Here is a 20,644-nt window from a genome sequence, read left to right on the forward strand (position 1 = left end):
ATTGCAAGTGATGTCGGGTTTGAATGGCTTTGAACTACGACTGTTGCTACTGTATTAAAGCAATTATGCAGAGTCTATTGCTGGCAAGGGACAAAACAAAGCAAGATAGATGATATAAGGAAATCAGAGCATTTCTCTTGCAAGTGTGTGCCTTGTCGCACTCACAAGAACTAGCAAGGCTATACAGAAGAAGGCAGTGAGAGAGCAGCAGAGATTCCATTTTTGATATTAATGAGAGTTCGGGCTGTATGGGTTCCACATCTGGCACAAAATTCCACACCTTGAGAATCTTGGACCTGGATTGCAGGCATGGGAGGAGATTAGATCCGGTTTGCATTTAGAAGTGGACCTGCCTAATTCATACTTTTGAACATGAATCCAAACACAGATGTCCTTTGAAATTCGCACCTCCAAGTTTTGCAATGCAGTTCTCCATCCAGGCGACGTGTGGGAAAAGGATAAAATGTATAAAAGAATGCATTTATTAGTGAAAATAACGAACAAAATACATTATATTTGAATCAATGTTATGGGACATGGGTGGCACTGTGGGTTAAACCACAGAGCCTAGGACTTGCCAATCAGAAGGTCAGCGGTTCGAATCCCCGCGACGGGGTGAGTTCCTGTTGCTCGATCCCTGCTCCTGCCAACCTAGCAGTCCGAAAGCACGTCAAAGTGCAAGTAGATAAATAGGTACCACTCTGGAGGGAAGGTAAACGGCATTTCCGTGTGCTGCTCTGGTTCACCAGAAGCGGCTTAGTCATACTGGCCACATGACCCGGAAGCTGTACGCCGGCTCCCTCAGCCAATAAAGCAAGATGAGTGCTACAACCTCAGAGTCGGTCACGACTGGACCTAATGGTCAGGGGTCCCTTTACCTATATTAAGAGAAATTCATTCAAACATTGGCATATTTGGATAAATTTGCACTAAAAGCTGGTGAATTTTCACGATGACTTCTTTAAAAAAATGGGTGTGGAAATGTAAAGAATTGAACTTAAGATAGGATAAATGAGAGACTGAGAGAAACGGAAATGTAAAGATTTTCCTATTCCTGCTGGATTGCATATTCAAACTGACGAGGGACCTCCATTGAAAGCATCAACCTCCCTTTCTCTTCACCCCCTCTCTCATCACAGTTAGCAAGGCAAGAGGCTGAATGTGATGTTGTTTCATTGCAAGCTCCACCACTCCTTCAATCAGCTCGTGAAACAGCACAGGGGATGGAAAGTGCAGGGTGCAGCCATATCACATCCAATATTGTCACTAAATATTATGACCTCCTGGAGACATGATGCTGACTTCCACTGAATCAAACTCTCCCTCCATACTTTCATTGGCAGTGGTCTTCCTCCAAAGGGAATTTAAAGGAAGATTAGTGTTGGTGCTGACCTTTAAAGTCCTAAATGGCCTCCACCCAGTATACCTGAAGAAGCATCTCCACCCCCATCAGTCTGCCCGGACACTGAGGTCCAGCTCTGAGGGCCTTCTGATGGTTCCCTCCCTGCGAGAAGTGAGGTTACAGGAACCAGGCAGAGGGCCTTCTCAGTAGTGGCACCCACCTTGTGGAATGCCCTCCCTTCAGATGTCAAGGAAATAAACAACTATCTGAGTTTTAGAAGACATCTGATGGCAGCCCTGTTTAGGGAAGTTTTGAATGTTTGATGCTTTATTGTGTTTTTAATATTCTGTTGGGAGCCGCCCAGAGAGGCTGGAGAAACCCAGCCAGATTGGCAGGGTATAAATAATAAATTTTTTATTATTATTAAACAGAGACAAAGAAGATAGGTCAATCCATGGTGGTGTACCACCAGTGCTGGATTTACGTATAAGCTAAACAAGCTATAGCTTAGGGCCCCACTCTTGTGGGGACCCCCAAAAAAATTAAAGGAAAAAAAACTGGACGCACATTTCCAAAATATGAGATAAAAAACAAATAAAATTAAACCTACATACAGCAACAGTGTTTTGTGTTGTGTAGGCTCCTATGGTGTAAGTCATGGACCCCGCCTGCTAGCCTGCTCCCTAAAATATCACTGCTTTGCTCATTTCTATATACAGTGGTACCTTGGTTCTCAAACTTAATCCGTTCCGGAAGTCCGTTCCAAAACCAAAGCGTTCCAAAGCCAAGTCACGCTTTCCCATAGAAAGTAATGCAAAATGGATTAATCCGTCCCAGACTTTTAATAACAACCCCTCAAACAGCAATTTAACATGAATTTTACTATCTGACGAGACCATTGATCCATAAAATGAAAGCAATAATCAATGTACTGTACTATAAAATAAATAAATTACCATATAGCATATATTCAACCCAAAAAAACATTGACAATTTGTTGTTGACAAAGGACAGCTGGACATATGAAGGGCCCCATTACCTTCAGTAGCCTAGGGTTTCATCAAACCTAAACCTGGCCCTGTGAACCACAAAACCAAAAGAGTCTCTTTGAATTCTAACTGCTGGTTGACTGGGAGAGGGCACATTATATGGTGGGCAGCCCCAATGTTCTGCTTGTGGTCTTCCTGGAAGCACCTGTCTCTTGGCAACAGGATGCAGGGTGGGTTGGTCCTTTAACCCAGGAGTAGGCAATGTGATGCTGCACAGATGCTGCGGACTAGCTGTCCCATCATCTCTTTCCATTGGGCATCCTTGCTGGGGCTGATGGGTATTGAATGAATAAAGCACAGAATGAACTCAGGCTTGCTAGAGAGGTTAAAAGCAACAAAAAAGGCTTTTATGGGTATGTCCGTAGCAAAAGGAAGAACAAAAAAAACAGTGGGGTCACTCAGAGGAGAAGATGGTGAAATGCAAACAGGGGACACAGAAAGGGCTGAACTCCTCAATGCCTTCTTTGCCTCAGTCTTCTCCGATAAAGAAAACAATGCCCGACCTGAAGAATTTGGAGCAAATGATTCAGCAGAGGAAACACAGCCCAGAATAACTAAGGAGATAGTACAAGAATACTTGGCTAGTCTAGATGTATTCAAGTCTCCAGGGCCAGATGAACTGCATCCAAGAGTATTAAAAGAACTGGCAGATGTGATCTCAGAACCACTGGCAGTCATCTTTGAGAATTCCTGGAGAACAGACGAAGTCCCGGCAGACTGGAGGAGGGCAAATGTTGTCCCTATTTTCAAAAAGGGGAAAAGAGAGGACCCAAATAATTACCGCCCAGTCAGTCTGACATCAATACCAGGGAAGATTCTGGAGCAGATCATTAAGCAAACAGTCTGCATTAAGCAACTAGAAAGGAATGCTGTGATCACCAATAGTCAGCATGGATTTCTGAAAAATAAGTCATGTCAGACTAACCTGATCTCGTTTTTTGACAGAATTACAAGCCTGGTAGATGAAGGGAATGCAGTGGATGTAGCCTACCTTGATTTCAGCAAGGCACTTGACAAGGTGCCCCATGATATTCTTGTAAAGAAGCTGGTAAAATGCGGTCTTGACTTTGCTACCACTCAGTGGATTTGTAACTGGCTGACTGACCGAACCCAAAGGGTGCTCATCAATGGTTCCTCTTCATCCTGGAGAAGAGTGACTAGTGGGGTGCCACAGGGTTCTGTCTTGGGCCCGGTCTTACTCAACATCTTTATCAACGACTTGGATGATGGACTCAAGGGCATCCTGATCAAATTTGCAGATGACACCAAACTGGGAGGGGTGGCTAACACCCCAGAGGACAGGATCACACTTCAAAACGACCTTGACAGATTGGAGAACTGGGCCAAAACAAACAAGATGAATTTTAACAGGGAAAAATGTAAAGTATTGCACTTGGGCAAAAAAAATGAGAGGCACAAATACAAGATGGGTGACACCTGGCTTGAGAGCAGTACATGTGAAAAGGATCTAGGAGTCTTGGTTGACCACAAACTTGACATGAGCCAACAGTGTGACGCGGCAGCTAAAAAAGCCAATGCAATTCTGGGCTGAATCAATAGGAGTATAGCATCTAGCTCAAGGGAAGTAATAGTGCCACTGTATTCTGCTCTGGTCAGGTTGTTTTCTGCTGCTCCAGAGAAGCGGACACAGAGCAATGGATCCAAACTACAAGAAAGAAGATTCCACCTAAACATTAGGAAGAACTTCCTGACAGTAAGAGCTGTTCGACAGTGGAATTTGCTGCCAAGGAGTGTGGTGGAGTCTCCTTCTTTGGAGGTCTTTAAGCAGAGGCTTGACAACCATATGTCAGGAGTGCTCTGGTGGTGTTTCCTGCTTGGCAGGGGGTTGGACTTGATGGCCCTTGTGGTCTCTTCCAACTCTATGATTCTATGATTCTATGATTCTAAGAAATTTGGATGTGTGGAAATGGGAAGACCATACACACACTCAAAAAAATATGGAAGTGTTGTGTTTTATCACAGTCCTAACCATGTCTACACAGAAGTCCTATTGAACTCAACGGCGTTTACTCCCAGGTATGTGGGTTTAGGATTGCAGCTTACAGTGCAATTCTATACATGCTTTCTCAGAAGGAAGCTCACTGAGTTCACACGTACCTTATTCCTAGGTACATGTGCCCATGATTGCATCCTAAAACCTTGAATATCACTGAAATGGCACAGCAAGAGAAAATACTTGTTCAGTGTGTTGTGATGTGGGGGTGCGTGTTTGTGGGTGCTGAACAATGACAATGCAAAGCAAATACACAAATACATAATACAATACAGTTCAAAAAACCTGCCTTCTTTTATTGAACTTCCTAAACATCATGTTCAACCTTGACAGTAATAGATACAGATTGCTCATTGTGATATGTGTATTATTGGGTATCTATGTTATCCTGGTCATCTACAACTTTAACATTAACAACGTAGATCCAAAAATATCAAACCCTTCCCTGCACTAAGGTTGAAACATGATTTGTTGATCCCATCTTCTTTTTCAGCTTAGGGATTCTGTTTGATGAAAGATGTTCCGGGTCTGATTTTATTGCTGTGGGATGCTTAAAAAGACCTCTGCTTTATTACATTCATTTGATTGTTTAATGAGGCACAAGCAGGCTTGATTAATACGCCAGGCAGTTCAGCAAACACATCACGTTCTACTAAGTCATCAGATTTTGCATTTTGCAACAATAGCCCAATAAGATGGTAAAATATGGTCTGTGGGGTCTTGTCGTGGGCTCAGTCTTCAAACTTTGAAGCTCCGCTGATTCCAGTGGGGAATTAAAACACCAGCTTAAATATTTTCCAGGGAAGATAATGGAGCTGAAGACTACTTCACTGTCTAAATTATGCCCCATATAGAGAGTTTATTTCAGTGTCTAGCTCACAGTGCACAAAGGGCATAAGATGAGTATCAGCAAACAAGTTTGCATGTTTATAAAACTCGGAAGAGATTCTACAATGTGGTTCTTCAGGCATTCCACACAATGAAGCAGCAAAATCTTTTCCTTGCACCGTACCACTGCAGGTGGGTGTGTACATTTTATTTTATTTATTTATTCCATAAAAATTATATACGGCTTGATTTTTTAAAAAAATTGATGCCGTTTCCAAAAGCAATAAAGCAATAAAATTGGCAGTTAAATTAAAATCTTTTTTTTTTAGAAAAGCAATTAAAATCAACAACAAGCTAAAAGCATATCAACATTTTACAGATCTGGGTCTGTGCCATGAAAGTTCTCAAGGCTGAAATTACCCATTTCAAAACGCATATGTTCTGAATGTGAAATTTGGCCTCCAAATTCAGCACTTGGGTTCTCTGAGCAGCCTCTCCAGATTAATCTTTTTTTGATTGATGTGTCAGATCCCCTCCGTCAGAAGACAATGCTGTCAAAACTCCTATAGCAATTGTCAAATACGATTGTACCAAATGTCACTTTTACTTGAGAAGTAGAGCTGTGTCTCTTTGGAATAAAAGGTTTCCATGGATCGTGTTAGAGGAATGCTTGTAGCCCCTGCAAGCTCTCCTGGACCCTATGAAGTTCAGTTCTGCCCAAAACATTGGAAGAGCCCAGAGAGATTATGTTTAGAGGAAGCCAATGACCGCTCCCCACATAAAACGGGGGGCGCCCTTTGCGTGGACCCACGCAGCCCCTGGATCTGGAGCAGTTCCATCAGCATAGGCTTGGCTTCGCCTTCCCTCAGGTGGGATACCTGGAGGTCTCCACCTACCTCAGTCAGTTGTCCAATCCCGCCGGGGGGGGGGGGTCATTGCCAAGGAGACCAGGCCAGCTACAGGAGGGACTACCTGCCCACACAATAGAGGGAGGATCTTACCTGGGAATCCTCACTTGGCTCCAGAGCTTCTCCCACCCTACCCACCCTCAGTTAATGTCTTATTTTGCAGGTTAACTTTTCTTCACAGGTATGGGGGCGCTGCTACGTCAAGGTCGCTGTTAAAGGGCCAGAAAGGAATTCCCCTGCATTGGCAGGTTTTGCCTTTCCAGTAGCAAAACGTCACAACTTTGGCGGTATCAGGCTTTGGGCGGAATCCTTTAGTCTATCTTCCTCTTTGCAGCGGCGATACCAGGGTTCCCCATTAAAGGGGTTTCTGAAGGGGGGCTTTGACCGTATGCCAAGAGGTCGTCTTTGCTCTCCCCTGCGGTGGCGGCCTAACGGGGGCAGCTATCTCTGCTTGAACATATGTTCTCCAGAGCTGGCCCATCCCCCCCATACACACTGGTTCTCACAGGGACCAAGCAGATGACTGTGGGAAACCTGCAAACAGGACCTCACCACGAGAGCCCTCTCCCATCCTGCAGCTTCTAGCAACTGCTATTCAGAACCATTATTTCCTTGACCTGTGGAGGCAGAACATAGCCATCATGGCTAGCAGCCAGATACATGTTGAGACTGGGATTGACTGAGTAGTTTTGATTTATTAAATCCCTGTGCCTGTGCTTCATTGATTGACCCAGGGTTACGGGTATCATAAAACCACATCAAATATTATGCAGTATCTGTTAGGATATTTCCGTTCCACCTTAAAAGGGAGCAGGATGTTTGTATAACAGCCTGCGTAAGTTCCTGTCTCACAGGATGTTTATGTTGTATGTTCCTTTCGTTTTTGCCTGTTTTGCCTGAGCAGTCGGAGCAGATGGTCATGTTTTCTTTGTTCTGACCAACGCTGAATAAAACTGTAAATATGCATGTCCTGCTCTCATGCTGTGCAACTTCTTGCTGTGTGAATTCTGCTGTCAGAGTGTGCACTAAGCCTGAGGCTTAGTGTCGCTGAATTGCTGATATTGCCTGACTACGGGAGGTCGATGGATCGTCCGGCACCGAGCTTGGGGGCTCAGATGGATTCTATCTCCCTGGCAGTATCCCAACAACAGGTTTCGGGCCCAGATTCACGGCACTTGCAGGAGAGTAAGACTGCGACAGACTGCTGAGGTATGTGTGGGAAAAGCGAAAGCAGAGGCTTTTCTGTTGCCGCGGCAGCCTTTTTGATGTCCGGCTGGCCTAATTGGCCTGGGAGCCGAGCCAGAGGCATCGTGATTTATGAGCTGCCGAGATAAGAAGTCTTAGAAGGCAATAAAGGCTAACGGCTCACGTAAAAGGCTGGAATGGAGTTAAATCAGCACAATTATCAGACCTGGGCAAAATGGTGTGAGAGTTTGCTGCGTCAGTTTGGAGTCTGGCATACTGTCTCTGAAGCCACTCCAGTTCCTCGGACAGAGAAATGGCAGGGCCAGAATTCGAAGGCCATTGACGTAATAGTCTTATCTGTCTCTCTGGAGGAAATAAAGACGCTTGCTGGAAATCTCACGGCACGTGACATGTGGGATGCTTTGAAAAAGGCCCACCAGCCAATAATCCCAGCCCAGGGTTTGAATGCATCGGAGGTCCTGGCTGTTTCCCAGAATGCTAGTGAATGCAGGGATGCTGAGGGCACCGGTTGCAAGCTGCAGGGGGAGAAGACTGCCACGTCATCCCAGGCAGCATTTCAGCCTCCAGGGGGAGCCAAGGAGTCGGCAGCTGAGAGCTCTGTTTCTCGTGAGAACCAAGGTCAGAGCCTTTGCAGAGGCCGGAAGACCAGATGTAAACAGAGCAAGATGCTTGCAGGTGGCCAGGAGCGGGGGGGCAATTTGCAAAAGCCCACGCCAGTGGAAAACAAGGCTATGTTTGCTGGCACAGCTCCACCAAAGGCTAAAGGCACGTCTGATGGCCAGGAGCAGGGGGGCAAGTTGCAAAAGCCCTCGCCAGTGGAAAACAAGGCTATGTTTGCTGGCACAGCTTCACCAAAGGCTAAAGGCAAGCTGCAAAAGCCCACGCCGGTGGGAAACAAGGCCAAGGCCAGGTTTGTAATTGACTCAGGTTGCACGCGCCATCTCAGCAAAGACCGCCATCTGTTTATCTCCTTCACACCTCAAGATGGAGAGGTCCAGCTGGCTGATGGAAGGACTTTGCAAGCTACAGGAGTTGGAACTGTGAAACTTGCAAGTCTGAATACGACCATTAGCAATGTACTTTTTGTTCCAGGAGCTGCGGACAATTTGATTAGTGTACCACAGCTGACTGGGCGTGGTTTTGAGGTTTCTTTCAAGAGGACTGTCTGTGTCATCAGAAAAGGCAAAGAGGACATTTGGCATGCAAAGTTGATGGATGGTTTGTTCTGTCTAACTTATGATGACAATGCTGTTGTATCTAATGCTGATACTTGTTGTGTTGCACAAACTAACAAGGTTCTTCATGCAGGATGCATTCATGATGCACATCGCAGATTTTGTCACCTCTCTTGGCAAGCGCTAACCAAGATGCCTGAGTTGGTTGAAGGTTTGGACATCAAACCTTGCAAATTTCACATGAAATGTGTATCTTGTGCAGAGAACAAGGTGAAGGTTGCTCCAAAAGGCAAGGAGTCTAGCAGGCAGGCTTCCAAACCCTACCAGCTAGTTCACGCAGACCTGGTAGGTCCTCTAGCGCCCTCTTTGGGAGGAGCAAGGTACTTCATGGTTCTAATTGATTCTTTTTCCAGGTACATTCATGTGTTTATGCTCGAGCAGAAATCGCAAGCATTTCCTAGGTTCAAGGCATTCTGTGCTTGGTTGGAGAATGCTCACGGTAAACGTATTGGCTGTCTGTTTACTGATCGGGGCGGGGAGTTCACTTCTCAGCAGTTTGAAGCTTTCCTGACTGAGAAGGGAATCCAGCATGACTTGTCAACGCCTAGATCGCCATGGATGAATGGGCTTGCGGAGAGAGCAAATCAAACGTTGCTGCAAGGAATAAAAACCTTGTTGCATGATGCCAACCTCCCTGAGAAGTTTTGGGGGGAGGCTCTCTCGAATTTTGTTTACAGTTTTAATCGCAGACTGTCATCACCTATTGGCTGCACTCCCTATGAGAAAATGTTTGGTAAGCAACCTAATGTCAAACACATGAGAATCTTCGGTTCTGACATGTGGGTACACACCCCACAAAGCAACAAGCTTGGGAAGCGTGGGGCACATGGTTTGTTCATGGGGTATGAAAAAGGTGCATACAGGGTATGGATGACTAACTCTAAATCCATAAAGTTCACAAGGAGTGTTGAGTACAATCCTAAGTGGGGGGAAAATGTGGGAATTTTCCAGAGTTACCCAGAGGAGGATGAAGGTGATGTGAAAAAAGCAGATCATGCTGAGAAAGCTGAGGAAACTGAGGATGATGATGATGATGATGATCAGAGTTCGGATTCCAGTTCAGTGGGCGGCGCTGCTGCTGCTGTCAGTGACAGTGATGACACAGCAGACTACAAGAGCGCAAAGGCCTCAGTCAGACCATCTGATGAGTCTGACAATGAACTGGAAGAACCACTGTTCACTATTGGTCACTATTCTCCTAAGAAGGAGGAGATGAGTCCAGAAGACTTGCGTCTGGTTCGCAGGTCTGAAAGGGCGACCAAAGGCAAACCTCCAAAGAGATTTGCTGATGAGTTTGCTAAGATGGCAACTGCTGTTCTTAGTAGCTCAGAGAAGGTGTGGGAACCTTCAAGCTTCAAAGAGGTCCAGGAGTTAACCTCTAAAGATGCTGAGCCTTGGCTTAATGCCATGAAGGCTGAAGTTGATTCCTTGAATAGGAACCAGACTTGGGAGCTGGTACCGGTAGTCCCAGGAATGAGACTGGTTGGCAGCAAATGGGTCTTCAAGGCCAAGACAGACCAGAATGGCAAGGTTGTCAGACACAAAGCCAGATTGGTTGCCAGAGGTTTTTCACAGGTACCAGGGCAGGATTACCACGAGACCTACTCACCCACGGTCAAATATGAGAGCATTCGGCTGATGCTCAAGATCGCTGCGGAGGAGAAAATGCATGTTTCCCATCATGACATTAATACAGTTTTTTTGTACGGGATTCTGGGGGAGGAGCTGTACATGCTTCCACCTGACGGGATGCAGATACAGAAGGGAATGGTCTGTAAACTGCGGAAATCCTTGTATGGTCTCAAGCAGAGTGCCAGGTGTTGGAACACAAAACTCACTGAAACGTTGCTTTCTCTAGGTTTTCACCAGGGCAAAGCTGATCCGTGTGTGTTTGTCAAGGAGGAGGGGCAAAACAAACTGTATTGTTTATGTTTTGTCGATGATCTTCTGATGTTTTGGAAGAATCAGGCTTTTTACCAAAGCACCCTAGCTCAGCTGAAGGAGCACTTTGACATGAAGGATCTTGGTGAGGTATCCAACTATCTTTCTCTGCAGGTGGAGAGGGACCAAGCAGGTAATTTTCTGGTACACCAAACACAGAAAATTGCTGATGTATTAACCAGGTTGAATTTGGTTGATGCAAACCCAGCAGACACACCGATGGTGACAGGTTACCAGGTAGATAGTACTGCTGAAGCGTTTTCTGACACAACGCTGTACAGATGCATTCTAGGCAAGTTGAATTTCATTGCTAGATGTTCAAGACCTGACATTGCTGTAAGCACTAACCTGCTGAGCAGACATGCTAACAATCCTACTGTTCAGGATTGGAAAGCTCTGAAGCGCATAGCCCGGTATTTGAAAGGGACTATGCACTACAGGCTGAGGTTCACCAGTCAGAAGACTGGAGGTCTTGAAATCTTTGCAGATGCAAGTTTTGGAAGTGACACCACGGATGGTACAAGCACTTCTGGAGTATGCTACATGTACAGCCACTGCCTGTTTGACTGGTTGTGCAAAAAGCAGACGACAGTTAGCCTAAGTTCCTGTGAAGCAGAACTCAATGCTCTGTCATTTTCACTCATGGATTGTGAATGGTTGATGCAACTGTTTAAGGACATTGGGGTTTCTGTGAAATGTCCTATACAAGTGTATCAAGACAATAGATCTTGTTTGGCTTTGCTGAACTCGGAGAGTTGCAAGCAAAGGACCAAGTACTTGCAGATTAAACTACATCGTGCAAGAGAGTGTATTCAGAAAGGACTCATTCAGGTGTCCTACATGCCAGGAAATGAAATTCCTGCTGATCTGTTGTCTAAGGTTGTTAACAGAGAACAACTGAAGGTTTACGCACAAAGGTTGCAATTGGGTTGAACCACAGGTACTACAGGTTACACGGAAAGGGGGAGGATGTTAGGATATTTCCGTTCCACCTTAAAAGGGAGCAGGATGTTTGTATAACAGCCTGCGTAAGTTCCTGTCTCACAGGATGTTTATGTTGTATGTTCCTTTCGTTTTTGCCTGTTTTGCCTGAGCAGTCGGAGCAGATGGTCATGTTTTCTTTGTTCTGACCAACGCTGAATAAAACTGTAAATATGCATGTCCTGCTCTCATGCTGTGCAACTTCTTGCTGTGTGAATTCTGCTGTCAGAGTGTGCACTAAGCCTGAGGCTTAGTGTCGCTGAATTGCTGATATTGCCTGACTACGGGAGGTCGATGGATCGTCCGGCACCGAGCTTGGGGGCTCAGATGGATTCTATCTCCCTGGCAGTATCCCAACAGTATCAACAACATGTAAAGTAAAGGTAAAGGGACCCCTGACCGTTAGGTCCAGTCGTGGCCGACTCTGGGGTTGCGGCGCTCATCTCGCTTTATTGGCCGAGGGAGCCGGGTCATGTGGCCAGCATGACTAAGCTGCTTCTGGTGAACCAGAGCAGCGCACGGAAACACCGTTTACCTTCCCGCTGTAGTGGTACCTATCTATCTACTTGCACTTTGACATGCTTTTGAACTGCTAGGTGGGCATGAGCTCGACTGAGCAATGGGAGCTCACCCCGTCACGGGGATTCGAACCGCCGACGTTCTAATTGGCAAATCCTAGGCTCTGTGGTTTTATCCACAGCGCCACCCGTGTCCCCAACAACATGTAAAAGCCATGAATACAAATCCAAATAGTAAGAAAAATAAAAAAATATCCAATTTATACATGTCTATCAGGAGCTCAGCCTACACTCGAGTAGGACCCTGGCAGAGACACATGCCCAACTGGCATGTTCTCTCCCTCCTGGTTGATCGTTCAGGAGCTTTATAAGCTTTCTTCAGCCCAAACATCACAGCGACCAATGCCAACAGACACTGGCACACTTAGGGATCTGCAGAGTTTGCGCAACTTGAGTGACAGACCTCAGCAACTCAGCATTTCGGCTAATCTACTTTTATTTACATATAAACAAACACGGAGCACTGCAACATGGCTCCCTCTTTCTCTAGCATCAGACAGCAAAGAGAAAAAGAACAGAGGACAATAGTCCCACTTCACAGAACACAGTAACACATACATCTCCTGAGCTGCAGAGGCTCAGGGCAGAGAGGCAGAGGGAACTAAGTTCTCTCAGGAGGAGTGCTTGCCTCCAGGCCAGGAGAGGCAGGTCACCTGTGGGCTGGGACCGCCCTATGCCTCAGAGGAGATAAAGGCCAGTCAGCCCAGGCCCAGGTTGCGGGAACAACGTCGTTGGAAACCTGTTTCTGCCAACACCCTGACCTGTTCTTCTGGAGTTCCCTTTTTTTTTTTTAAAATATTTTTATTAAAGAGTTTTTATAACCATACAAACAAAACATACATAAACAAACAAAAGACAAAAACAGAAGAAGAAACAAGTACCATTTCATATCCTAATTTCTTAAACCTTTCTTCCTTGACTTCCTCATGCCTCCCATTTCTGTATTCCAAATTCTAATCAATTACTCAGCAAATCTTCCCTTATTTTACTATAAATTTAAGCTAATCATCCTTATTCTCCTTGTCTTAACCATTGCTAATAGTAACCATTTACTTTAGTCCAACATCATTCTAACTGTCATTAATTTTGTAGTATTTCTTTAGATAGTCCTTGAACTTTTTCCATTCTTCTTCCGCCGCTTCTCTTCCCTGGTCTCGGATTCTGCTCGTCATTTCTGCCAAGCCCATGTAGTCCATCACCTTCGTCTGCCATTCTTCCAGTGTGGGTAGATCCTGTGTCTTCCAGTACTTTGCAATCAGTATTCTAGCTGCTGTTGTAGCATACATAAAAAAAGTTATATCTGTCTTTAACACCCCTTGGCCGACAATGCCCAAGAGAAAGGCCTCTGGTTTCTTGGGGAAGGTATATTTAAATACCTTTTTCAGTTCATTATAAATCATTTCCCAGAATGCCTTAATCTTCGGGCACGTCCACCAGAGGTGAAAGAATGTGCCTTCCTTTTCCTTACATTTCCAACATTTATTGTCAGGCAAATGGTAGATCTTTGCAAGCTTGACTGGGGTTATGTACCACCTATAAATCATTTTCATAATATTTTCTCTTAAGGCATTACATGCCGTGAATTTCATCCCGGTGGTCCACAACCTTTCCCAGTCAGCAAACAAAATATTATGACCAGTGTCCTGAGCCCATTTAATCATAGTTGATTTAACCATTTCATCTTGTGTATTCCATTTCAGCAGCAAATTGTACATTTTTGACAAATTCTTAGTACTGGATTCTAACAATTCAGTCTCTAATTTTGATTTTTCCACCTGGAAGCCAATTTTACTGTCTAATTTAAACACTTCGTTTATTTGATGATAATGCAACCAATCTCTCACCTTCTCTTTTAATTTCTCAAAGCTCTGCAATCTCAGTTTGTCCCCTTCCTTTTCCAGAATTTCCCAATATCTTGGCCACTTCGACTCCATATTTAACTTTTTAACTGCTTTAGCTTCCATTGGCGACAGCCACCTTGGAGTTTTATTTTCCAGCAAATCTTTATATCTGACCCAGACATTTAGTAGTGCTTTTCTGACAATATGGTTTTTAAAACTTTTATGCGCTTTAACCTTGTCATACCACAGATATGCATGCCACCCAAAAATATTGTTAAAACCTTCCAAATCCAAAATGTCTGTGTTTTCAAGAAGCAGCCAATCTTTTAGCCAGCAGAAAGCTGCCGCTTCATAGTACAGTTTAAAGTCTGGCAGGGCAAACCCCCCTCTTTCCTTTGAATCCGTTAATATCTTAAATTTTATTCTGGGCTTCTTGCCCTGCCAGATAAATTTAGATATGTCTTTCTGCCACTTCTTGAAACAGTCCATTTTATCCATTATTTGTAATGCTTGGAACAAGAACAACATTCTTGGCAATACATTCATTTTTATAACTGCAATTCGACCTAACAAGGAAAGCTTCAAGTTTGACCAAATCTCCAAATCTTTTTTCACTTCTGTCCAAGTTTTTTCATAATTGTCTTTAAATAAGTTCACATTCTTAGCTGTCATATTTACACCCAAGTATTTCACTTTTTTAACCACAGTCAACCCTGTCTCATTCTGAAACCTTTCTTTTTCAATCTGTGTTAAATTTTTCTCCAATACCTTAGTCTTTAACTTATTCAATTTAAATCCTGCCATTTGACCAAACTCTTGAATTATTTCCAAAACTCTTTTCGTACTAGCTTCTGGCTCTTGTAAAGTAAGTACTAGGTCATCTGCAAATGCTCTCAGTTTGTATTGTTTAGCTCCGACCTGAACCCCTTTGACCAACTGGTCCTTCCTAATCATATTAAGCAAAACCTCCAGGACCGATATAAAAAGTAATGGGGAGATAGGGCACCCCTGACGTGTCCCTTTTTCAATCTTGAACTCTTCTGTTACCACATTATTTACAATTAATTTTGCTTTCTGTTCAGAGTATATTGTACCTATACCATTTTCAAACCCTTGGCCTACCCCCATCCCCCGGAGGTTCTTCAACATGAAACTCCAAGATATATTGTCAAAGGCTTTCTCGGCGTCCACAAATATCAAAACAGCCTTAGTGTTTATATTCACTTCCAACTTCTCCAAAATGTCAATTATATTCCTTACATTGTTCGACAAATGCCTTTTCGGGAGAAAGCCCGCTTGGTCCCCATGAATCTCCTCCATCAAAACTCTTTTCAGTCTCTTTGCTAAAATATCAGCAAAGATTTTGTAATCCACATTTAATAACGAGATGGGTCGGTAGTTCTTAAGTTGGGTCTTTTCAGTCTCTGTCTTTGGTATAAGTGTAATGTAGGCCTCCCTCCACGTGTCGGGTGCCTTCCTCCCCTCAATGATCTCATTGCAGACTTCCTTCAAAGGTTGTATGAGCCCTTCCTTCAAAACTTTGTAATATTTGGAAGTCAGTCCATCCGGTCCAGGTGATTTGCCCAACGTCATGTTTTGAATGGCATCTTCTATTTCCTGTGCTGATATCTCCTGGTTCAAAATTGTCTTACTTTCCTGCGAAATCTTTTTCAGCCCATTTTTCTCGAGGAATTGTTGTATGTCTATTTCTTTCTGCGGCCCTTGTGTATACAGTTGTCTAAAGTAGCTCTGAAAACAGTTCCTAATTTCCACTGGGTTGCATATGTTCTTTCCCTCCACTTCTAAGTTTGTTACCGTGTTGAGTTTTTGTCTCTTCTTTATTTGCCAAGCCAATAACTTACCACATTTATCTACCGATTCAAAAGTCTTTTGTCTCATTTGTTTAATTTTCCATTCTATTTCTTGATTCATCAGTTCCATATATTGTGTTTGGTGCAATTTAATTTCTCTTAAAATCTCTTGCGATTTTGGCTTCAATCTTAATTTCCTTTCCCCTTCTTTTATCTTTTCCAAAATTTTCTCTTTCCTCTCGTTTTGCTTTCTTTTCTTTAATGTATTTTGTTGTATCAAAAACCCTCTCATCACGGCTTTACTTGCGTCCCATACTATTCTTTTTTCTACTTTAGTCCTTAAGTTGATTTCAAAATAATCTTTCAAAGTTTTTTGGGCCTTTTTGCAAATCTCCTCGTCTCTAAATAAGGTGTCATTCATTCTCCATCTGAAGGAACCAGTTGTTGTTTGCCTCATCACCATCTTTACTGCGTTATGGTCGGAGAAGGTTTTTGGGCAGATTTCCGCTTTCTTTATGTTCGACGCCATACTGCTAGTCACCCAAATTTGGTCAATCCGTGTCCATGTCATTTTGGCTTCAGAAAAGAAGGTTCCCTCTCTCTCTAATGGGTGTTTTGTTCTCCAAATATCAATCAAGTCCATATTGTCAGTCATTTCAAAAAAAGTTTTTGGTAGTCTTCCGTCTTTTGTGACTACCTGTCTTTGTGCTTTGTCCATATTTGTTGAAACTACTCCATTCATGTCCCCCATCATGATTAATTTGTAATCCATATAGTCCATCAAAGTCTCATGCAACTTCTTAAAAAATTCTGCTTTCCCTTCATTTGGTGCATATATTCCCACTATCAAAAATTTTTCTCCTTGGAATTGGATTTCAATTGCCAAATATCTTCCTTGATCATCTTTAAAGATTTGTTTCGGTTGCAAATTTTCCTTTGCATAGATCACCACTCCTCTCTTTTTTACTCTGTCTGAAGATATAAATTCTTGTCCCAATCTCTTATTTATTAATAATTTTCTGTGTGCTCTTGTCACATGAGTCTCTTGTAGACAAATCAAGTCCAATTGGTCTTTCTTTAAAGCATGAAATATATTTTTCCTTTTTCTAGGATTATTTAAGCCGTTACAATTCCAGGTTAGAAGTTGCAAAGCCATGATGGGGTTATTTGCTTCCTCCTACAGCTCCCAGTTGCTGTTCGTCTTTTGTCGGTGGTTCTGTGTCCGTATCTAGTGATCCCTTGCTTGAAGGGTGTCCTTGCCCTGGAAACGTCTCTTTCTGTAGGTCTTCTTCGTGTTCTCCCAAGAACTTGTCTTTATCACTCACTGTCTTTATTCTTCTTTTCTTCCCCTTGTATTTAAAAGACAAGCCTTGGGGAAACTCCCACCTGAATAGTATGTAGTTCCTTTTCAGCAGTGTCACCAAATCCTTATAAGGACCTCTTGCATCCAAAATACTTTTGGGAATGTCTTTAAAAATCTCAATGTGAAAATCTTCAATTCGAAGGGTTGTTTGATAGTGCAGGTTCAGTATTTTGTCTCTCTCCTCCTTTGATCTTAAAGTTATCAAGCAATCTCTGGGTCTGTTCTTCCTCTGCCTTGTTCCCAGCCTAAATGCACTCTCTATCTTAAATTCTTCTTTATTCAGCTCCTGCTTCCAAAAGTCAGAAAATTCTTTTGTCAAATAATCCACCAAGTTATCTCCTTCCTTTTCCGGCACAAGTCTGATCCTTAAATTTTTCTCCTTGCGTTGCATATCCTGCATAGAAAGTGCCAGCTCATACTCATCTAGTTTCCTGTACACCGGTGGAAATTTTTCCTCGGCAGCAGTTGCAATTTCCTTAGCTTCCTCAGCTATCTTTCGTGTTGTGGATGAATCTTCCAATAATTTCCCAATTGCTTCTGCATTAGAGTTCACTTTGTTCCCGAGGTCAGTTATACTTTTAGTATTTAAATCAATTTTCCCAGAGATTTCTTCAATTTTCTTATTTGTTTCAGCACCTTGCTTCTTTAGTTCCTCCAAAGAGTCATTTATTTTCCCCAATGCCTTTGCAAATGCTTCTTCTGAAGACATTATTTTCACTTTTGCCTTTGTGACAGCTGCAGTTCCGGAAGCCCCTGATACAGAGGCCCTTCTTTGCATAGAAAGATCGACTTTGTATTGTCTACCAGATCTCAAAGTTGTTTCTTGTAAGTCCTCTTTCTGTTTACCATCTGCCATAACAAAGTCTTTCACTCAAGGTCATTCCCACACTCATAAGCTGTCAGAAAAAAAGATTCTCAGGTTTTAAACTCCACTTGTTGCTGAAACTATTGTTCTTCTGGAGTTCCTGATCACGCCCGGCTTCTTGCTTTGGACCCCGCTTCACCCTTGGTGGACAGACCCCAGACCCTTGGCCCAGGACCGGACTCTGACCATGCCTCTCGGTAACCCCCCCCCCAGGTCCAGCACATTCCTGCTCTGGAGGGTAGGACTCAGACCAATTGCTTCAAGTTACATGAAAGGAGATTCTGACTAAACATCAGGAAGAATTTTCTGACAGTAGGAGACGTTCAGCAGCGGAGGTTGTGGACTCTTTCATTGGATTTTTTTAGGCAGAGGTTGGATGGCCATCTGTCATGGATGCTTTATTTGAGATTCCTGCATTGCAGGAGGTTGGGCTCGATGGCCTTTGGGGTCCCTTCCAGCTCCACAATTCTATGATTCTATGAAAACAGATGCTCTACCACTCAGCTACACCCACGTCCCAGCGGGATCTTCTACCCTGGTTCCTATTGGATCCACGCTTTACCCACACGTAGGTGAAGCTTGGAGTTATTTCTTTAACCTTCCAGCCAGCCTTGTGCTGCTCCACCTAGCAAAATAAAAGAGGCACCATTAAAACAGGGCAAATGGGTTTCTCACTGTAAACACGGTGAGTTAATAGCTGGCCTTCCAAGGCAATGACTGATTGAAATGTCGATACTGATGGGGGATAGAAAGCAATGTTTGTGTAAGCTTCTGTTTCTGCTAGGGATACAGTGAATAAGAGCTGTTAGGAACATTAAGTTCTTCTGTTGTTTCCTGTGATTTGCTTTAGATTGGAAGGACCACCCTCCCCACATTCTCATTTCCTGCTTCTTGAATGAGTCTAGTGTGTCTTGTAGCTCGATCCCCAAAGCAGCCAAGTGAAAGGATTCGTGTTTTCTATCAGAGCCGCATTTCAAACATTTGGGGATTTAGAGGATTATTAGGTCTGTATAGTTAAAGCTATGGTTTTCCCAGTAGTGATGTATGGAAATGAGAGCTGGACCATAAAGCAGGCTGATCGCCAAAGAATTGATGCTTTTGAATTATGGTGCTGGAGGAGACTCTTGAGAGTCCCATGGACTGCAAGAAGATCAAACTATCCATTCTGAAGGAAATCAGCCCTGAGTGCTCACTGGAAGGACAGATCCTGAAGCTGAGGCTCCAATACTTTGGCCACCTCGTGAGAAGAGAAGACTCCCTGGAAAAGACCCTGATGTTGGGAAAGATGGAGGGCACAAGGAGAAGGGGACGACAGAGGATGAGATGGTGGGACAGTGTTCTCGAAGCTATCAGCATGAGTTTGACCAAACTGCGGGAGGCAGTGGAAGACAGGAGTGCCTGGTGTGCTCTGGTCCATGGGGTCACAAAGAGTTGGACACGACTAAACAACTAAACAACAACAACAACAGTATTATTCTACACAACTGGACTGCCACTGGTTTTGAGGGGCCTTGGTCCCCTCAAAAATATATTTGGGCACCAAAAATGCCATGGGAATCAGTACCTAGGCATGCAACTGATGTTTGGAGCTGCACTGAAGTGTGAAGGCAATGTTGTGGTTAATAATAATAATAATAATAATAATAATAATAATAATAATAATAATAATCCCCAGCCACTCTGGGTGGCTTCCAACAAAATATTAAAATACAGTAGTCCGTCAAACATCAAAAGCTTCTCTAAACAGGGCTGCCTTCAGATGTTCAGGCTGTAGCAATGGCATCTTACAGGAAATAGTTAACTTCTGCTTTTTATGGGTTCTGGTTGTGTATCTGGCTGAGAATGGTGGAACAGAAACAATGCGGCACACGGCAGCATAAAGATAAGACAGTCTTCATTAGGCAAAGCATCCTTACAATAACAGGTGCTTAATTAGTGGCTCCTTTCACTGGACTTCATTAGCATAAACGGAGCCGCAGGGTTTCTCTTGTTTTCACAAATGAATTGGAGAATGCCAGTAGTTTCTTCACTAGCGATGGGTGGTGTGCCCCCCCCCAGGATAGAGATACGAGAACCATTTGAGTAGCTTTCCTCTGGCCTAGCAGCCATTCCTTCCACAACTTTGGAAACCGCGAGCCTAGATCCAGCAGCAGAGATCTCTGAACTGGAAGCCCTAGTTGCTCATCAGGGTCCAGAAGAACATCCGGAGTCTCATGTTTCCCACCCCTAGTCCAGGGAGCCATCAAATGGAGCTGGATGCCTCTATGATGACCCGAGCAATGCAATATTCTCCACATTTTAACAGGGGGCTCCCAAAAGCCCTTCCAGTGTAAAAACATATGGAGTTGCTCTGAGAAGTGGACTGGAGCATAGTGCAGTTGCCCTGTGTGCAAAAATTTTAGGGGGCACAAAATGTTAACACCCAGTGCTGCCTCAAAACAGCTGCTTACCGTATTTTTCACTCTATAGGATGCACCCGACCATAGGACGCACCTTGTTTTAGAGGGGGAGAACAAGAGAAAAAAAATTCTCCTCCTCTCTGCTCAGCGCCCCTTCAGCAAAGTGGCAGGAGAAATGGAGCCCCTTCCATTTCTCCTCCCGCTTCGCTGAAGGGGCTCTGCGCAGCTCTCCCTCTCTGCTGAAGCCAGGAGAGTCTTGCTCTCCTGGCTTCAGCAAAAGGAA

This window comes from Podarcis raffonei, chromosome 12, assembly GCF_027172205.1.
Source record: "Podarcis raffonei isolate rPodRaf1 chromosome 12, rPodRaf1.pri, whole genome shotgun sequence".
Classification (NCBI taxonomy): Eukaryota; Metazoa; Chordata; class Lepidosauria; order Squamata; family Lacertidae; genus Podarcis; species Podarcis raffonei.